Source organism: Tamandua tetradactyla, chromosome 7, assembly GCF_023851605.1.
Source record: "Tamandua tetradactyla isolate mTamTet1 chromosome 7, mTamTet1.pri, whole genome shotgun sequence".
NCBI lineage: Eukaryota > Metazoa > Chordata > Mammalia > Pilosa > Myrmecophagidae > Tamandua > Tamandua tetradactyla.
This window is the reverse complement of record NC_135333.1, coordinates 100,238,520-100,257,687: the sequence shown is the minus strand read 5'-3', so window position 1 is coordinate 100,257,687 and position 19,168 is coordinate 100,238,520. Positions and strand designations below refer to the sequence as shown.

General features: G+C 34.8%; 1 protein-coding gene across 7 annotated transcripts in view; it reads right to left on the bottom strand.

Annotated features, from left to right (window-relative positions):
* Nucleotides 1-19,168, bottom strand: part of CNTN1 (contactin 1) — a 420,382-nt gene that overhangs the window by 306,808 nt on the left and 94,406 nt on the right. For 4 of the 7 annotated variants that reach the window (XM_077170576.1, XM_077170568.1, XM_077170572.1 and 1 more), the window contains exon 2: nt 1,949-2,071. The exons of the other annotated variants lie outside the window; for them this stretch is intronic. The gene's annotated coding sequence lies outside the window, so the exon portion shown is untranslated. The remainder of the gene's footprint in view (nt 1-1,948; nt 2,072-19,168) is intronic. 7 annotated transcript variants of the gene reach the window in all.

Sequence of the window (19,168 nt, the reverse complement as noted above, 5' to 3'; positions counted from 1 at the left end):
TACTTTTCTGGGGTCCCTAAAGCTTCAAATTCACACCTTTGAATTTGAACCCTTTCAGGAATATTTTTTCACATCTGGGGCTATTTCCATCCCCAAGATTCACTTTTAGATCCTATTTTTGCAAGAAATTCTCCATTGTCTAATTTGTTTTGGTCTCATTTCTCTTTGCTGATGAATTCAGTCACCTACATTGGTCAAATGATTACTTTACCCTACAATATTCCTTGTTGGCAACTCCATGTTTTTTCCCTTTTGAGAGATTCCTGTAGTCTCCAAATCAACTACTGATTTCAAATCATATTCATACTGAATGGGGTGGGGGGCATAGCTTTAAAAATAAGCAAGGAAAAAGCAAACAAAAGTCTGGAAGCTTGAATTGATAAATTGAACATGTGTTAATACTGCAGTGAGGGAGCTAAAAAAGTAAATGCATAATAAAATTGCATCAATAGCTATAGATTTAAGAATTCATATTGGGTGGTGTAATGGTCTCAGTGGCAGAATTCTTGGCTGCCATGCTAGACACCCAGGTTTGGTTCCTGGAGCCTGCCCATGTGTTAAAAAAAAAAAAAAGAATTCATATTAAAGTTTATAAAAAATCACCCACAAATATTTATTGGGTTCATTCCATGTGTCAGACACTTCTGGGCATTGCACATACCGTGATAACCAGTAAGCACAAGCCAAGCATGCCTTTATTCTCATTGAGCTTACATTTTAGGGAAGAGAGATGGTAAATATGCTGATAAAAAATAAGTGCTATGGAGATTACATTTGATCAGACTCATCTGGAGCCCTGTGTCCAATACTAAATATATCTTTTCTGCAAATATGGAAAATGTAAATCACAGAAACTATTTCTTAATGCAGTGATTTCTACATATTCGCTATCTTTTGTGCATAGTTTGCTTCTTAAGAACAGGAGTCATATCTAACATTTCTACAAATACTTAAGATAACAACATGCACAATACAGAGGTTCAGAAAAGTAAAGAATGCCGAGTACTATCATAAAGCTAACACCTTCTGTTTTATTTTCATTTTGTTTTTGATTTCCTTATTGAAAGTCTCTTATCACTTCTGGGTTTTCACAGCACTGATAATTTAACACATGAAAATCTATAAAATGTTATATGATACATAATAAAATCATTTTCTAGGTTTACCCATCTATTTTTAAAAAATAAATATAACTTTTGAGAATTTGAAATGATGGGAAAATGTCTGACTCCTCACTGTTGCAGGGAATGGATATGAAAGTAAAAATTAAACGCACTCAACCATATTGTCATTTTCTCAAATGGAAAAAAGCCAAGCAGGTCAGAATGGGAAAGGAATAGATTACAGGCTAACATGGAACATTTTATCAGTTTGTCTCATACAACACATCTGTAATTCAGTTTTCTTTAACTAAGGTATTAAATTTTCCTAGAGTTAAAATTGATTGAAGGTGCTATTTTATACAAACATTAATATCAGAGTCAATGTTTGATGGATACGTTTTATTAATCTTAGGAAGGGCCAATGTATCAATATGTTTTTGCATTTTTATGCACATTTGCTTATATAAGACCAATTTCTGAAAGTGTGTATAATATATATGTACCTGCTGTACAGAACTTGTTAAATATTTTGAGATCACTCCTGGATTAGACATATACATATATCTTAAGGAAGAGGATTCATTGAATGCATTACAATATGATATATTTTGGTGCTTTTAATTTCTTTGTAACCTGTATAGGTAAACTGGGTGATTCAAAATTCTAAGAGAAGAGTACTTTTAGAAACGTATGTTATATATCAGGTAGAGGGAAGACAAATTTTTGAACTCTGTCTTGAATAACAGAAAGAAAAAGAAAACCAGGAAAAGACTGAACAAAAGAAGGACTAAGATAAATTTGGACTTTGTCTGCTTTAAGGAAAATAAAAAAGTACAATGACTCACAATAAAGCTTTTTCTCTTTCCTGTTGTCAATGACTCTGAATAGCTGAGTAAATCACAAAAGGAGATAGTGTTTTGGGCCCTGACAGGTCATTCCATATAACTGCAGTCACTTTGGGAGAAAACCTAGAAAATATAAAAAAATAATACAAACATGTAGCCTGGTTTTATTATCCAAAATCCAACTTATTATTAAAAGAAGAGCTTGAACTCTTGGCTTCCATTTCCATCTTACATCACTCTCCTTCAACCTACTCTCACTTCCACAACACAGGAGTTATCCACACTTGCTGTCCCGAGTACCTCACTTCCCATCAATTTGTCCTGCCCTGCAGATGGCTCCCACCTCTTTTAACCTATTCAAAGTTCTCTCATCAAGGTCAATCACCAAATTACAAGTAATTACAAGTAAAGGATACATACCTCTTGGGTGCTTATCTTATTTTTTCTTTTCATAGTTGTATCACTCTTGATCCCCTTTCTCGAGCTTTCGTCATCCAGATAATATGCACTTCCCTTATTTTGTCCTTATCTCTTTATCATTCTTCTTTGTGAAGTCTTTTGCCCATCCTTTAATATAGACATTCTTCAGACACCTTTTATGGGTTTTCTTTTATTACTATATGCATTTTTGGTGGGCACTTTTATTCCCTTCTATAATTTCAATTACCAACTCTAGTCTGATAATCCTCAAATCTCTATATTCCTAGTCCAAGCCTCTTTCCTGAGATATGGTGACATAAATCCAACTGCCTCCTCATTATCTTTACTTGGATGACCCATAGAGACATCATATATAATAAATCTTAAATTGAACACATTCCCAGCTCAGTTTCCCCCCACATCAATCCTTGTTTTGTTTCCTGTTGTAGTTGTTAGCACCAACTTTTATCATGTTCTTCATGCAAGAAACCTGAGCATCATCCTGGCTCCTTCCTCACTCACACTTATCATAATTTCCAACAACCAAGTTCTGTTGATTCCTCAAGTGAATTAAATCACCTCTTAGACCTACCCAATTCTCTTTTTCTCCATTTTTATAATCATAATTAGTTCAATCATCTTCTCATCTATGTTTCTATAACAGCCTTACTGTCTATAACTTTCCCAGCTAAAATACAAATCCTCAAAAAAAAATAAAAAAGCAAGAGCGGGCTATTGTGGCTCAGCAGGCAGAGTTTTCGCCTGCCATGCCGGAGACCCAGGTTCAATTCCTGGTGCCTGCCCATGCAAAATAAATAAATAATACAAACTCTTGTTGCTGCCAGAAAGATCTTTCTAAAATATTATCCAAGTGACTTAACTTTCCTATTCAAAGCCCTTTAATGATCCCCTGTTCACTTAATTCCCTGAATTCCTAGTTTATTTATAGAAGGTATATGTTAGGCTCTTTACTCAATGTTGTTGCTACAATGGCCACAGGCTGTGCAAAAAGTTACCCAGAAAGACACCATTTCTTTCCTGCAGCAAGATGTTAGTTCTGTCAAACCCAGAGCCCAGAATTACGGGAATGAGACCTCTTCATTGACCACATTGATTTGCCTATTTTCTTCCTTAGTCATTGAGGTTATCCAGAATCTGTCATCCTGTGAATGACACTGTCGTCTCTCCCTTTTCTCTCTGAACATCCTGATTGGGGGTTCTCACATTCTTTCATTGTCAGTTAGTATTAGATTAGAGAATATGATAAAATATATGATGTGGATGGTACACAGTAAGACTCAGTATTTATTACTCACTTCTGCCCTTGTTTATCCAAGCTTGAAACCTTAGCACATGTGGTTTCCACTTCTCCTTGGAAAGTAACTGCATGTAAAGGAGAATTTTAAATGTAGACCACACCCTTTTTAGTCCCATCTTCGCCAGGCTCCTTTTTACATGGCTTAGATATTCACAACAACTTTTTAACTAGCCTCCTCATTCCACTTTGCCCTGCATGCTGATTCCACATAAATATTCCTATGTCACAGTTCTTAATTATCTGATTTGCCTGTTCACACACATTCAATGGCTTCCCCACATCAGCTGAATATTTATTTTGAATGTATTAAATGATACATTTTAATTCAATACATTTGAATGTATTGAATGTTATGCATATGCTTTTTGTGAGCCTAAATATTCAACTTGGATTTATATTACTAAGCAAGGGCAAATATTGCAAAAAACCAACAGTCAACCTTATATGTATAAAGGTAATCTTCATAATATATGGTATTTGAACAAGTGTTTTATATCTCTCTTCTATTTTGCTCCTCTTCTGATATCAATTTCAGAAGTTATTTATACTCTTGCTTTAAACTCCACACATTTCAATTAAAATTCCTACACCAGGTACCTGACTATGGAATTCATCTCTCATATAGCGACTGGAACACAGTGTATGATTACAGATAAAGTGAGTGTAATTGCTTCAATCAAGGAAAACATGTTCCCTTGATTTTTACTTATATACATAAAAATAAATTTATCTCTAACATTTAGATACTTTGAAGCTAGTTAGAAACAATGACTTAGAGCCACTTGGATAGTTTACAATATCTATGTAACTCCTGCATTACATTATTTTCTTACAAAACATAAAGATAAGAAAGAAATCTATATAAATTGCAACAAGTGAAATAAACATTGGAATTCCAACTTTTGGCTACCAAGGGTTTTCTTCAAGCAAACTTACTCGCACCTGTGAAAATATAAGCATGATTTCCTGAGAACTCTAAAAGCAGGAGCCTCTGAAATATGCTTAAACCTCCAGCTATTCCTTCATAACTTCATAACTGCAAAAGTATTGAGAAGACCAACCAACCAGCAACATAAGCTTACCACATTCTAAGATGAGAGAGAAAGATTGCTGGTGAAGAGAGGAACATTTACTTAGTTTCTTTCACAAGGGAATATCACTGTTTCTATTCTCACTGCTATCAGGTTTTCTTGTTGCCGTACGGTCCACTCCCAAAAGGTACAAAAAGCTACACCCCAACTTGTTTCCTCTATCTACTAATTAGGAAGAAGGATGTGGATAGGGGACATATAAGTTGTTTTTGCAACAGCACAACAGCATAATAAACAACAAAATCATCAAGAAAATCGGTGTGATGAAATAATTGGCATTATTAAATAATAGCAATAACAGCCCATATTTTATTTTCAGTCAATTATCTTAGAAGTGCCCAAGCCACCCAAGCCAATTACGATTTTACAATCAGCAGTTCTCCTTGTGGGTAGTGCAAGCACAGCCCACGGTTTCCCATCCCATTGTTACCGTTATAGCTCAAGTGCTCACAAAAAAAAGAGAAGATCTTTCTTTCTGGGTTATCACAGATTAATCCCTAATTGAGGGATTTCTTCAACAAAGTAGAATATTAAATTCTCCTTAGAACATCTACTCTGAGCTATCTAAATTAGAATGTATCCCTTTTAAGCATACATATAGTTTCCCAGGTGTAACAGAAATAAGTAACTAGATAATGACAGTAGTTTACCTGAAAATTAAGGCTCTTAGCAAATTATCTTAAAGCCAGAGTGCAAAAAATATATACATACTGAACATCTGAAAAAAGACTACAGGGAGATAAGCTGGTGTGGAGGGAAAAAACCTCTGGTTCACAGGCTGTAAGAAGTAAGGTTTAGCCCAGATTCTAACACGTTTTGATTGAGTAGGTCAAAAAGCTTTCCCAGGCTTCGATTTTATTTTTAACTATACTACAGAGAGAATGAGGTGCAATATGATTTCCTGTTGGAACAGCACGTATCATTGAGTTTTGTGAGATTCAGCTGGATTTCTTTCTGGGGTTTCCCTTATAGCTGTCTGCTATAGAAGTTGCAAAGTAGCTTAACAAATTAAAATGCACTGATGCTTCAGACTTAATAAACAAAACCAGACAACTCATGGGATTAGGGAACAACTAAAATTGAAACTTTAATAGAGAAGTTTCCACATCATTAGTTTTGTAATGCACCTGCCTCTGTTTATTTCACTGTCACTAGTAAAATTTAATTGCTTCATATTTCATATTTATTATTTTGCTTATAGCATGGGCTTTTAGATTATACAACATATCTCAAGAAACAGAAAAAATATTACGCAAGCCAGGCCAGTCTCAGTCTCTTGTACAGTCTGATCATTGCTTTATCCCTTTTTCATAAGCACATTTTGGACCTTCTCATGAGTATATTTTTCTTGACTATTGCATCTCTTAAGGCTTCTGTATTCCTGCATTAAGCATCTGAAATTCAAATTTGAACTTGATGCACAAATTGATATAAACTACATGTACATCCTTTAAGAATTATTTCCGTAGCTTCAGTATCTAAAGCACTGAAATCACACACACACATTAAGTATATATATAGATAGATATTAATTAAACTCACAGCATATTGATAAAATATACTGGCACTATTTTAGCAAAATTTTGAGAACATTTATGGCTTCACTTTTATATGTTGTTAATATAAAATTTATTCTTCCAGTACTAGTTTTATTTCTAGTCCCAGATAATATCACACCTAAATTGGCTCTAGAAAAGACCTAAAGGATCTTAATTACTTCCTTTCAAATGAAACATGGAGACTGACGGCTATTCTTTTTCTAAGATGCTGCCTTAGTGAATCTACCCCACCGGAATGACTGGGGTTGTGAAAACTGCCAGTTTGTCTACAAGGGAGGCTCTCTCCAGATAACAGCGGCATCCTTTGGGATCCTAAAGTAATTTGGTGGCTTCTTAGAGAAGAAGGATTTGGTGATATTTACTGAAATTCTGAGTTTGGTATAATTTATAAATTCTAAGCTAAGGCTACAGGGCTTCTCCATCCTTGATGGGGTCATAGATGCATGTCCTCTCAAAGAAATGCTGCAACTGAGGGCAAAATAATCTAGCAGGTCTCACTACTTCCTTCTCAGCAATTTCGTCGTGAAGTTCTGGTGATCATTTCCTCTCAACATACAGCTGTCTCTTTTCTTTTTGTAATAATGCCATGTCAAAGAGATATTTAGTTGAGATAGTGGGCTAGGGCTGAAACCCTTCTCAAAGACATATTTCTACAGATATTACAATTTAGTATTGCCTTAATATTTGAGCAGTTCAGGGTGGAAAAAGTAAAGCATTTGTACTGGGTGAGACGTTTAAGGTGGTGCCAAAAACAAACAAACAAAATAACTTAGGAACAGCTTAAGATAATAGTTTAATGTAATATTTTAAAACATCACAACTAATGCAAAAATCCATGATGAGCAAAATATAACAATTTTATGTAAACATAGGGACTCATATACTATAGCTAGTAAAACAAGCCCCCACACTTGCTAGTTGCTTCCTCTTATAATGGTTAATTGTAGGGTACCGCAGTTAAATTCATAAGTGTCAGAATAAATGTCATTGAACACTAACTCCGTAATTTAATTGCTTTTCTTCCTTTATAAATTGAATTTTAATTGTTCGCCATGGGCAAATGTGAGATGCACTTTGTATTCTGCTGCTGTTTCCAATGTAGTTTTTAGCAACATTAAAATCATATTTATTAGATCATATTTAATGTAATGCAATTCTTTTCCCATTATTAATAAAAATCAAATAGTCATGCTGCAGAAAAATATTTCATTTTAACTACTTAATTTCCCTTGATAGAATTATTCCACTTAATCTAATTTTACATTTTTAAAAGCATATCGAATCTACCAATGAAAATAACAGTGAAAAGTTATTTGCACTTCCAAGCACATGTACTGCAGTGTGACTATAATTTGTCAGAAATGAGTTGCAATCAGAGAGCACTGATATCCTCTCAGACCCTTTGTTGATCATGACTTTGAAAGAGAGGCTGACATCTTCCTAGCATGCTTTTTGGGAAGTCTACACGTCAGGTTGAATAGTTACATATTAACAACAGATGTTTATGGATAATAAAATTGAGATAAATAGCCCTTGATTCCACATATTCCACATAAAGAATTGCGGATTCTGTTATTTAAAATCTGAGAAAATGTAGACAACAGGCAAGAAGAGATGATATCTTGCTGAAGCGGCACTTCCCTGTCCACATTTCTCATTTTGCATTCAAACAGAAAAAGCGAACTTTCAGCTGACCTAGTGAAAACACTGCTGCAAAAATGAGAGGCCAACCTGGGTGCAATGCAGTTCAGCCAGAAAGAATGCTAATTCTTAGCTTCACTATTTTCTTTAAAGAAATTATTCAGGCCTTTCTGTGGCATGGAACACAGTGATCAGCCAGGAACTGCTAGAGATGAAAATAACCTTCCTTTGTTATCATCTGAAAATGTAGTACTGTTTCATTTTCGTAGGAGATCCTTACTTGTGCCCAGTTTCAAACAAGAAAAAAAAGGTGGGGGGTGGGGGACGGGCAGTCATGGTCTAATCATTTGCCATAAAGGATTTGTAAGAATAATAACAGCAAGTGATTTAACAAAAATAATGGTATGTATTTTGAAATTGCTTGAGATAGGGTCAAAAGACTGTAGACACAGAGGCAGAAGAGCTCAGTTTGAGGGCCACCTCGGCCCTGACTACCTGTACAGTACTGACATCTCTCCTGAAGTATCTGTTTACATAAAATGACATTAATAATACATACTTCATAAAATTTTGGTAAGAATTAACATGACTATTTAAAATGAATGTAAATTGGGAGCTGTCCACAAATGTTATGAAATAATTTAAGAAATAATATAATCATTAAGAATACAAAGTAAGATGGTGGTGTAGTTTGCTAGCTGCCGGAATGCAACATACCAGAGACGGATTGGCTTTTAATAAAAGGGGATTTATTTAGTTAATGCATAGTTCTCCAGAGGAAAGGCAGCTAACTTTCCACAGAGGTTCTTGCTTATGTGGAAAGGCACAGGGTGATCTCTGCTGGCCTTCTCTCCAGGTCTCTGGGTTCCAACTTTCCCCGGAGTTATTCCTTTCTGCATCTCCAAAGGCCTGGGCTGAGCTGAGAGTGCTGAGATGAGGTATGCTGAGCTCCTCTGGCTCTGCTAAGTTGAGTCTCTCATTTAAGCATCAACTAATTAAATCAAACATCATTCATTGCAGCAGGCAGGCCTCCTAGCCGACTGCAGATGTAATCAGCAACAGATGAGGTTCACATGCCATTGGCTCATGCCCACAGCAATAGAACCAGGTATTTTCACCTAGCCAAGTTGCCACCTGGACCTAACTACCACAGATGGCAAAGTCAGTCTCCCTTTGTACTAAGAAGAACTAGATATATAAGCCGGAAAAACAAAACAAAAAAAAAAAAACAACGGTATACTGGAAGGAAATAATTTCCTGAACAAAGATTTTCTCTTTTAGGGGCATGAATTCATAGACTGAAGAAACATTAATGATCCTTATAATCTACCAAGTTGGAAAGTCAATTGGTTAAAAAAAAACTTTCAAAGTTATTTTACATAAAAAAAGAAGAAATTATAAGTAAAAATGGAAAGGAAATGATCTCAGTTTGATGATTTTCCAAATAACATACAAAGAATGAGCACTAAATATAAAATAATTTATTTATTAACAAAAAAATGGAGAGTTAACCTTTACACCATAGTATTATTTGATCCCTACTTTTCTTACACTGTAGATATTATGCTAAATTAACTGGAAATTTCCAAATGCTCTTACTGTATATATTAAAAGGGTATAGTTCTTGGTTGTAGACTGAGTGAGGATGATTGCACAACTAAGAGACAGCACTGTGAGACACTGAGTGTACACCGTGGGTGGTATGCGAATATCTCTCAATAAAACTAGCAGAAAAAAATTGTGTAGTTCCTTGCATCATTATATTTGCTTTTCTTAAAATAACTTTATAAAACACAAACATGCTTTACATGGCAAAATAATTTTGAATACAGGATGCAAAATTCTTAAAGTTTATATTATTTTATTTTTTATTTGTTAGAGAAGTTGAGTGTTTACAAAACAATCACACATAAAATACATATACCATCTGATCAACACCACCTTGCATTGGTGTGAAGCATTTGTTATAATTCATGATAGTACATTTTTATAATTGTACTATGAAAAGTACATGGTTTAACTTAGGGGTCATTGTTTGCATAGTGTAGTTTCATAGATTTAAAAAATTTTTATTCTTATCAATATACAATCTGACATTTCCCCCTTTTTAATCATATTCAGATATATATATAGAGAGAGAGGTAGATATATATATTAATTGCATTCACAATTTTGTGCCACCATCACCACCATCCATTACCAAAGCATTTAAACCTTTCCAGATAGGAACCTTGCATATTTTATGCCTTAACTTCCCATTCCCTAAATCCACATCATTCCCCGGTAACTGATATTCTAGATTCTTACTCTTTGAGTTTGCTTATTCTAATTGTTTCAGATTAGTGAGATCGTACAATATCTATCCTTTTATATCTGGTTTATTTCATTCAACATGATGTCTTCCAGGTTCATCCATGTCAACACATCTATCAGAACTTCATTCCATTTTACGACTAATATTTTCATCGTATGTACACACAACATTTTACTTATCCATTTATCAGTTGATGGACACTTGGGTTGCTTCCATTTTTTGGCAATTGTGAATAATGCTGCTATGAACATCAGTGAGCAAATATCTTTTAGAGTCCCTGCTTTCATTTCTTGGGATATATATACCTAGCAGTGGAATTGCAGGTCATAGTTAGCTCTATATTTAGCTTTCTGAGGAACTGCCAAATTGTCTTGCACAGCAGTTTTTTCATTTTACATTACCACCAATGAGGAAGGAGTGTTCTTATTTCTCCGCATCCACTTTGACATTTGTCATTTCCCATTTTTTAATCTATCTAATGGGTATAAAATCTCAGGGCTTTGATTTGCATTTCCCTGATGGCTAACAATGATGAGCTTCTTTTTATGTGCTTTTTGGCAATTTGCATTTCTTCTTTGGAGATATGTTCAAGTCTTTTGCCCACTTTTTTTTTTTTTTTTTTTTAAAGGAAAGACAGAGAGAAGGAAGGAAGGATAGAAGGAAGGAAGGAAGGAAGAAAGGGAAACATTTTTAAACATTTTCTTGTTTTATTGTATTCTGTTTCTCCGTTTTTGTTACATGGGCTGGGGCCGGGAATCGAACCGAGGTCCTCCGGCATAGCAGGCAAGCACTTTGCCCGCTGAGCCACCGCGGCCCGCCCCTTTTGCCCACTTTTTAATTGGATTATTTTTCATTTTGTTGTTAAATTGAAAGATTTATTTATATATCTTAGATATTAATCTTTTGTTGGATAAGCATTCTATCCTATTATGTAGAATTTTACTTTCATGATAAAATCTTAAAAGAAGTAAAAGGTGCCTGGTCCAGGAATCAAACCCAGATCTCCTGCATGGAAGGCAAACATTCTACCACTGAACACACTCATGCACCCAAAGTTTTATTTTGATGAGATCCCATTTATCTATTTTATTTTGATCCAGTTTCCTTTTCATCCTACCAACTCTCCCTGAGAAATGGTAACCCACACTCAGGATTTTTATTATAATATGATTCTTAAATCTGTCCCCAATACCAATCTCTCTTCTGAAGTCCAGGTTCCTGGTCTCAACTGTCTGCAGGAAGTTATATATGGAAGGTTCCCACAGATCCTAAAGCTCGGCCTGTTCAAAATAAAACTCAACATCTCCCACCACTGAGATCTGCTTCTGCCTCTATATTACTATCTGACTGAGGATGACTTCTACCCGCACAGTGACTCATGTCACAAATGTGGCAGTCACAACTTTCCCTAACCTCAGATCCATCTTAATTGTGACAAAATCAAATGGATTCCACTTCAGAAATATCTGTCATATGTGTGATTTCCAACTGCCCAACTCCTCTCTTCCCATCCTTTCCCCATGTAGCATAGTCTAGATTCTCCTGGTTTTCCTCTAACTTTGCTAACCACTCCTTATGGGTCTCCTTTTTTGTCCACCCCCCTGCATAGTTGTTGGCTCCCTTTGAAATGAAAATGCTCTAGGACTCTCCTCTATTGAAACACTTCCTCCAGGTGCCCTCATTACACTCATGATTCCCTACACCATTTATATGTCTCCCACATCTATTTATCAGTTTCTATCCAACCTTTCCACTGGACACCAGACTCACACCCTACTGCTGAAATGGCATCTCCCTTTGGATGTCAAATACTCACCTGAATATAGTATGTCCAAAGTTGAAATATTCTTCCAACTCGTTCTTTTCTGAATCTTCACCTACTCATAAAATTTGATCACTATCACACATAGCTTAAACCATAAAACTAGAATCCAGGGTCATTCTCGAGTCCTTTATTTACCAGCATCCCCATTTCTAATCCATTATCAAGTCTTAATATTAACTACAATTGATGATATACATACATATATATACATGTATATATACACACAAATATATACATATACGTATAATAGACTGCATCCAACTACTGAAAATGCACATTACTTTCAAGTACTTATAGAATATTTTCAAATATTACTATGATGGGTCATAAAGAAAGAAAAATAGACTGCATTCTCTAATCTCAATGGAAATTTAATTTGAAATCATGAACAATAAGATAGCGAGGAAAATCCTCAAATGTTGGTAAATTCAGCACTATGATGCCAAATAATCCACCGTTCAAAGAAGAAATTAAGCAATGCCTTTGGAGTATCAATATTGTCAAATGCACTGCTCCCCCTCACTTGATTTACTTAATAAAATTCTAGTAAACCTTTACATTCCTTCACCAGGTAAATCATTCCCAACCTTCACTCAGGGTTAAATTTTCTGTATTATACAGGCTTATAGACTCCTCTTACTTGTCTTTAAAGCATTCATCTCAATTTTAAGCTATACTTTCATTATTACATTATTATTTGATCAATTACTGTCTCAGCCACTCGAGTATAAGCCACAAGAGATAAGGGACCACATAGGATTTTATTCATCATTGTATTTAGTGCCTCCACACAAAGCAGGCTCTGAGTCAGTTCTTTTGTCTAAAGAATGAAGATCCAAACTTAGGGACAAATAAAGAAGGCCATTTCTCTTTTCACTTTTATATACAGTAGAGCATATCAACTATATAAGGAGGCATAATTTATAGATTTGCTTTATTTTGAACTCATGCATAATTTTTGTAATTATTATTGTGTGATATTATTCAGGTCAAATTTTGCAGATACTTTTTCTGCCTAAGTAGAAGGCGAAGACCTCTTTACGGGCCCACAGATGAATTCCTTGCCCTCTTATCTGAATTACTGCCTACAAAGATAAGTAGTATACTTAGCAGTCCATCACTAATGAATGTATTTCACAATACGTCAAAACTTTGCCCTAAATCTCCCTTGCGGTAGTTAAAGCCCATTTTCTCTTCTTTGGAGATGGTAAACAGATAACTTAGAAATGACCTTGTATATTTATAAAAGCAAAGTGATGCATGTACTCTGAATTCTTTTGAAAGAAAATGAAGTCTATTTTAAATTAAATCTATGCTTCATTGCAGTACCCAGAGGTTAATATATGAGCCTGATTATGAATTAAAGAGGAACATAAAGCTTACAATGTCTAATAAGAAGACTTTCCCAATGTCTGCGCTAATCAATATACATTGTACACCTGGTGTGAATAAGAAACACAGAGCAATCAGTTATCTTGCATTGCCATTCAGCTTAAATTAGAATTCTAGTGTTAATTTGAAAGTTAAGCTTAGAAATTTAGCCTATTCAAACCACATTCTAATTTCTCTATGAATCTAGCCCTTAATGACTATTCACTAAGAAAACAAACAGCCCCACAAATCCAAAAGAGTGACAAAAAACTGTGGCTAGGGAAAAAAGGTAACTTTAAAATAATAGTAATAAAACAAGTAAAAAACAGCTACTGCAACTTCTACAAACCACCAGGAAAAAAATAACTTACTCCTTAGAGTATTTTAAACTCATTCATCCAAGAAATAACATAAAACTGAAAATATGTTCTAGTATAGCATCCAGTGTAAGCCAGAAACTGTAATCAAAACTGACTGAATTAGCCATTTTTAAAATAGTTGACTAAAACTTTACAGAAAAAAACCTTGCAAATTAAAGAGAAGAAACCCTCTATATAGTGTTGAGAGAAAAATAAACTTTATATTATCATAATTTTCTGAATTTAGCATACTTTTAAAAGATACCCTCAGTGAAGGCATCAACATTGCCACAGAAAGACAGTCCCTGGAAAAATTTCCCCTCAGAATCAACTAATAAAAGAACAAATCTCAGTTGATGGGATCTCTGGAGTATGATACAGACTGGGGAAGACCTCCACAAATGCTGAATCAAAATAAAAGAAAGACGAACATGAAAATCAGATAGGAGATTTGCACCACGGACCCCTATTGCTCACTTGGTCATTTGTACAGCTTAGGGGTTGCATGGAGTCAGCATGGGCCGGATCCCTCTGGCTACGGATGCAGACAGTAGAGCCACTCACAGCAGTGATTTTGAACCCAATTTATATCCAAGCACAGGAGCCAAAGTCCACAGAGAACCAGGGTAGAACCCAAGCAATTGAGGAGTGCCACATACAAAGGGGCCCTCAGGGAAAAAGAATGCAGCAAAACTGGGAGCAGTCTCTTTTTGCTGGACCACTTAAACACAAAACCAGACTCTGTATTGACCCCATCTGGTTTCCCAGGTGGCATACCCTAATGGAAGTAACCAGAGACAGAAAGGCCAGTATTTTGAAATATGATCAGTATAACAGAAAGGTCTCATAGACCAAAATATAAGGACAGCTGAGGAGACTGAGCTGCTGTAAGACAGGATGGATCCCAGAACTGATAAGCATAATGAAAAGAGGACACTGAGGGAAAGAGAATTTAAACAAATCATAGGAGCTGGGGAGAAAATTCTGCACAAAAACAAACAGAGCAGATCAAGATTCCTAGAGAAGGAACAGAAAAAAGGAAGCTGTTTCCTGTAGGTAAAAAAAAAAAAATTGCATGCAAAAAGGACAATCTTAAACATGGTACCACATATCTAGAGCAAGAATAATGGAAGAACTGAGAAAATCTGAACTATTAAACACAGGCTTCTCTAAAGATCCAGAATAAGTTGGACAAGCATCAAAGAAGAGCTTTAACACAAAGTCAAACATCAATAAAATCCTAGGTAAAAGTGAGAAACTAACCTTCAGATTTAACACATCAAAATAATCAGATGCCCAGACATCAGAAAAAAAAATTGCAAGCTATACTAAGAAACAGGAAGATATGGTTCTGTCAGGGAGACAAATGAAAACTTCAGAGGAGACACAGAAGTTGAAACAACTAATCAAGGAAGTTCAAATAAATTTCCTAAATCAATTCAAGGAGATGAAGCAAAATATGCATAGAAATAAGCTGATGCTGGATATAGAGCTAAAGGATATTAAGAAGACAATACGTGAACATAAACAAGGATTTGAAACTTTAAAAAGAAACATAACAGAAATTATGGGGATGAAAACCACAGTAATGGAGAAAAAAGTACAAAGGAGGGAAAAATACACTATAACAGCAGATTTTAACAGATAGAAGAAAGAATCAGGGAACTAGAAGACAGGACAATTGAAATCAAACAGGAGAACAGATAGAGAAAAGAATAGAAAAAATATGAGCAGTATTTCAGGGATGTGAGTGACAGCACAAAGGATACAAATATGCACATCTTTGGTGACCCAGAAGGAGAAGAGAAGGAAAAGGGGCAGGAAGAATATTTAAGGACATAATGGCCAAAAATTCCCACTTTTATGAAAGACAAATATGCATGTCCAAGAAGCACAACATGCTCCAAACAGAACAAACCCTAATAGATCCACTCGGACACATACTAGTCAGAATTTTAAATGCAAAAGATAAAGAGAATTCTGAAAGCAGCAAGAGAGAAATTATTCGTTACAAACAAGGGCTCCTCAATAAGACTAAGTGCAAATTTGTCATCAGAAACCATAAAGCTGAGGGCATGGTATGATACATTTAAGGTACTGGAACAGAAAATATTCCAGTCAAAAAATCTTTATCCAGCAAAACTGTCTTTCAGAAAATGAAATATTCAAAGATAAACATAAACTGAAAGAGTTCTTCAACAAAAGGCCACACTACAAGAATTACTAAAAGGAGTTCTTCTGGAATGAAGGGAAAGACAGGAGAGAGTGGCTTAGAATAGTGTAAAGAAGAGAAGATTCTCAGTTAAGGTAATTAAAAGGGTAAATGTAAAGCCCAACAGTACTGGGTGCATGGGTGGTTCAGCGGGAGAATGCTCACCTTCCATGCGGGAGACCTGGGTTTGATTCCCAGACCATGCACCCCCCCCAAAAAAAATCAGTACTGTATCCTCAATATATAATTTTACTCATTAATTTCTGTAAGAGTCAGAATACAATTGAAAAGGAAAAAGGTCATATTTCCTGATAATGGACATGCAAAATATAAAAAGGTAATGTAGGACAAAAAGAATATTAAAAGGAGAAACAGAGGGATACGAGCACATAGAACACATATTATATTGAATCCAACTTGGTATATATTCAAATTAGTTAAGTTATACACAGAGGTTGTGTAATGCAAACCCAAGGGTAACTACAAAGAAAGTATTTAGAAAATAAAACAGAAATGAGAAAAGAATAAGACAAATATTTCATAAAAGATCAACTATACAGGCGGGCCGCGGTGGCTCAGCGGGCAAGAGCGCTTGCCTGCCGTGCCGGAGGACCCCGGTTCGATTCCCGGCCCCAGCCCATGTAAAAAATAAACAAACAAACAAAATATAATAAAACAAGAAAATGTTTAAAAATGTTTCCCTTTCTTCCTCCCTTCCTTCCTTCTCTGTCTTTCCTTCCTTTCCTCCCTCTCTCTAAAAAAAAAAAAAAAAAAAAAAAAAAAGATCAACTATACAGAAAAGGAGGCTTCAATAAAGGAAAAGAGAGTAAAAAAAAGATGACATATAAAACCCAAAGGACAAAATGGCTAAAGTACTACCTTTGCTGTAATAACACTGAATGTTAACAGATTAAACTCCCCAATCAATCACTCAGATTGGCAGAAGGAATAAAAAGCACAACCCAACAATATGTTGTTTACAAAAGAATCACTTTGGACACAAACAAATTGAAAGCAAAAGGATGTTAAAGTATAATCTATCCAAATAAATAGTAATCAAATAAAGATCTGGGGTAGCTATGCTAATATTGGATGATATAGAATTTAAATCAAAAGTTCTTACAAGAGACCAAGAAGGACACAATATATTAATAAAAGGGCTAATCCATCAAGAAGAAATAACAATCTTGAATGTTTTGCACCTAACCATGGTACCTCAAAATACATGAGGCAAACACTGGCAAAAATGAAGGTAGAAATTACCACCTCTGCGATAATACTTAGAGACTTCAATACACCACTTTCATCAAAAGGTAAAACATCTAAAAAGAAGATGAATGGATATCTAAGAAGAAGATATCTGAGACTGTTTGGATAATATGATAAGTAAACTAGATCTAACAGACATTTACAGAATATTGCACCCCAAAACAGCAGAATATACATTCTTCTCAAGTACACAGGAATCGTTCTCCAGGATAGACCACATGCTGAGTCACCAAACAAGAATCAATAAATTTAAAGATTGAAATTAAGTGACTTCTCTAAGCATAATTGGATGAAGCTGGAAATCAATTACAGACAGAGAACTGGGAAATCCATAATATATGGAAGATAAATAACACACATTCAAACCATTAGTAGATCAGAGAAGAAATTAGAAGGGAGATCAGTAAATATCTTGAGATGACTGGAAATGAGAATACAGTATAGTAAAATGTATGGGTTACGGCAAAGGTAGTTTTGAGTGGGAAATTTATCTCCCTAATGCTCACATTTATAAAGAAGATACAGTTAAAACCAAAGCCTGCATACCTAGAGGAATGAGAAAAGAACAGCAAAGCAAATCCAAAGCAAGCAGAAAGAAAGAACAAAGACTAGAGCAGAAATAAATGAAAGGGAAGATTAAAAAAAAAAAAAAAAAAAAAACGTAGATAGCATTAACAAAACCAAAAGTTGGTTCTTTAAAAAGATCATAAAAATTCCCAAATCTTAAGCTAGACAGATAAAGAACAGAAGAGAGATGTATAATAAATAAATCAGAAATAGAGTGGGAACTTTACTACTTACCCCATGGAAATAAAAGTGATCATAAGAAGATGCTAAGAACAACTGTATGCCAACAAATTAGATAACTTACATGAAATGGTCAGATTCCTAGAAACACACAAACAACTGACAACCTACATTGACTCTAGAAGAAATAAAAGATCTCAACAAATCAAATAATAATAAAGACAAAAACTCCCAACAAAGAAAAGACCAAGACCAGACAGTTTCACAGGTGAACTCTACCAAACACTCCAAGAAGAATTAATACCAATCCTGCTCAAATTCTTCCCAAAAGAGGAGGAGGAAAGAACACTATCTAACTCATTCTTTGAGATGAATATCCCCTTAATACCAAAGTCAGTCAAAGATACTAAAAGAAAATAAAATTACCAGGACAATTTCTTTTCTGAATGTAGATTCAAAAATCCTGAACAAAATACTAGAAAATCAAACACAACAGCACATTAAAAGAATTACACATATGACCAAGTGCACTTTATCCCATGTAGCAAAGGTGATTCAACATAAGAAAATCACTTTATGTAATAAACTACATCAACAAAACAAAGGGAAAAAATCACATGATCAATTCAATTCATGCAGAAAAGGCATTTGAGAAAATTCAGCATATTTTCTTGACAAAAATACTTAGAAAATAGGAATTGAAAGAAACATCCTCAACATGATAAAGGACAAATATGAAAAAAAAAAAAAACCACTGTTAATGTCATACACCATGGTGATAGACTGGAATTTTTTCCTCAAGTTTTTGGAGAATCACAACACTGTTATTCAACACTGTGCTGAAGTTCTAGCCAGAGTAATAAGACAAGTAAAATAAATAAAGTGCATATGAATTGGAATAGGAAAAGTAAGGCTTCCACTATATGCAGATTACATTATCCTATATATGGAAACTTGTAAAAAGTCTACAACATAGTTTCTTGAGCTAATAAACAAATTCAGCAAAGTGGCAGGGTACAAGATCAACATGCAAAAATCAGTAGTGTTTTTATATACTAATAATGAGCAATCTGAATTGAAAAATCAAGAAACAA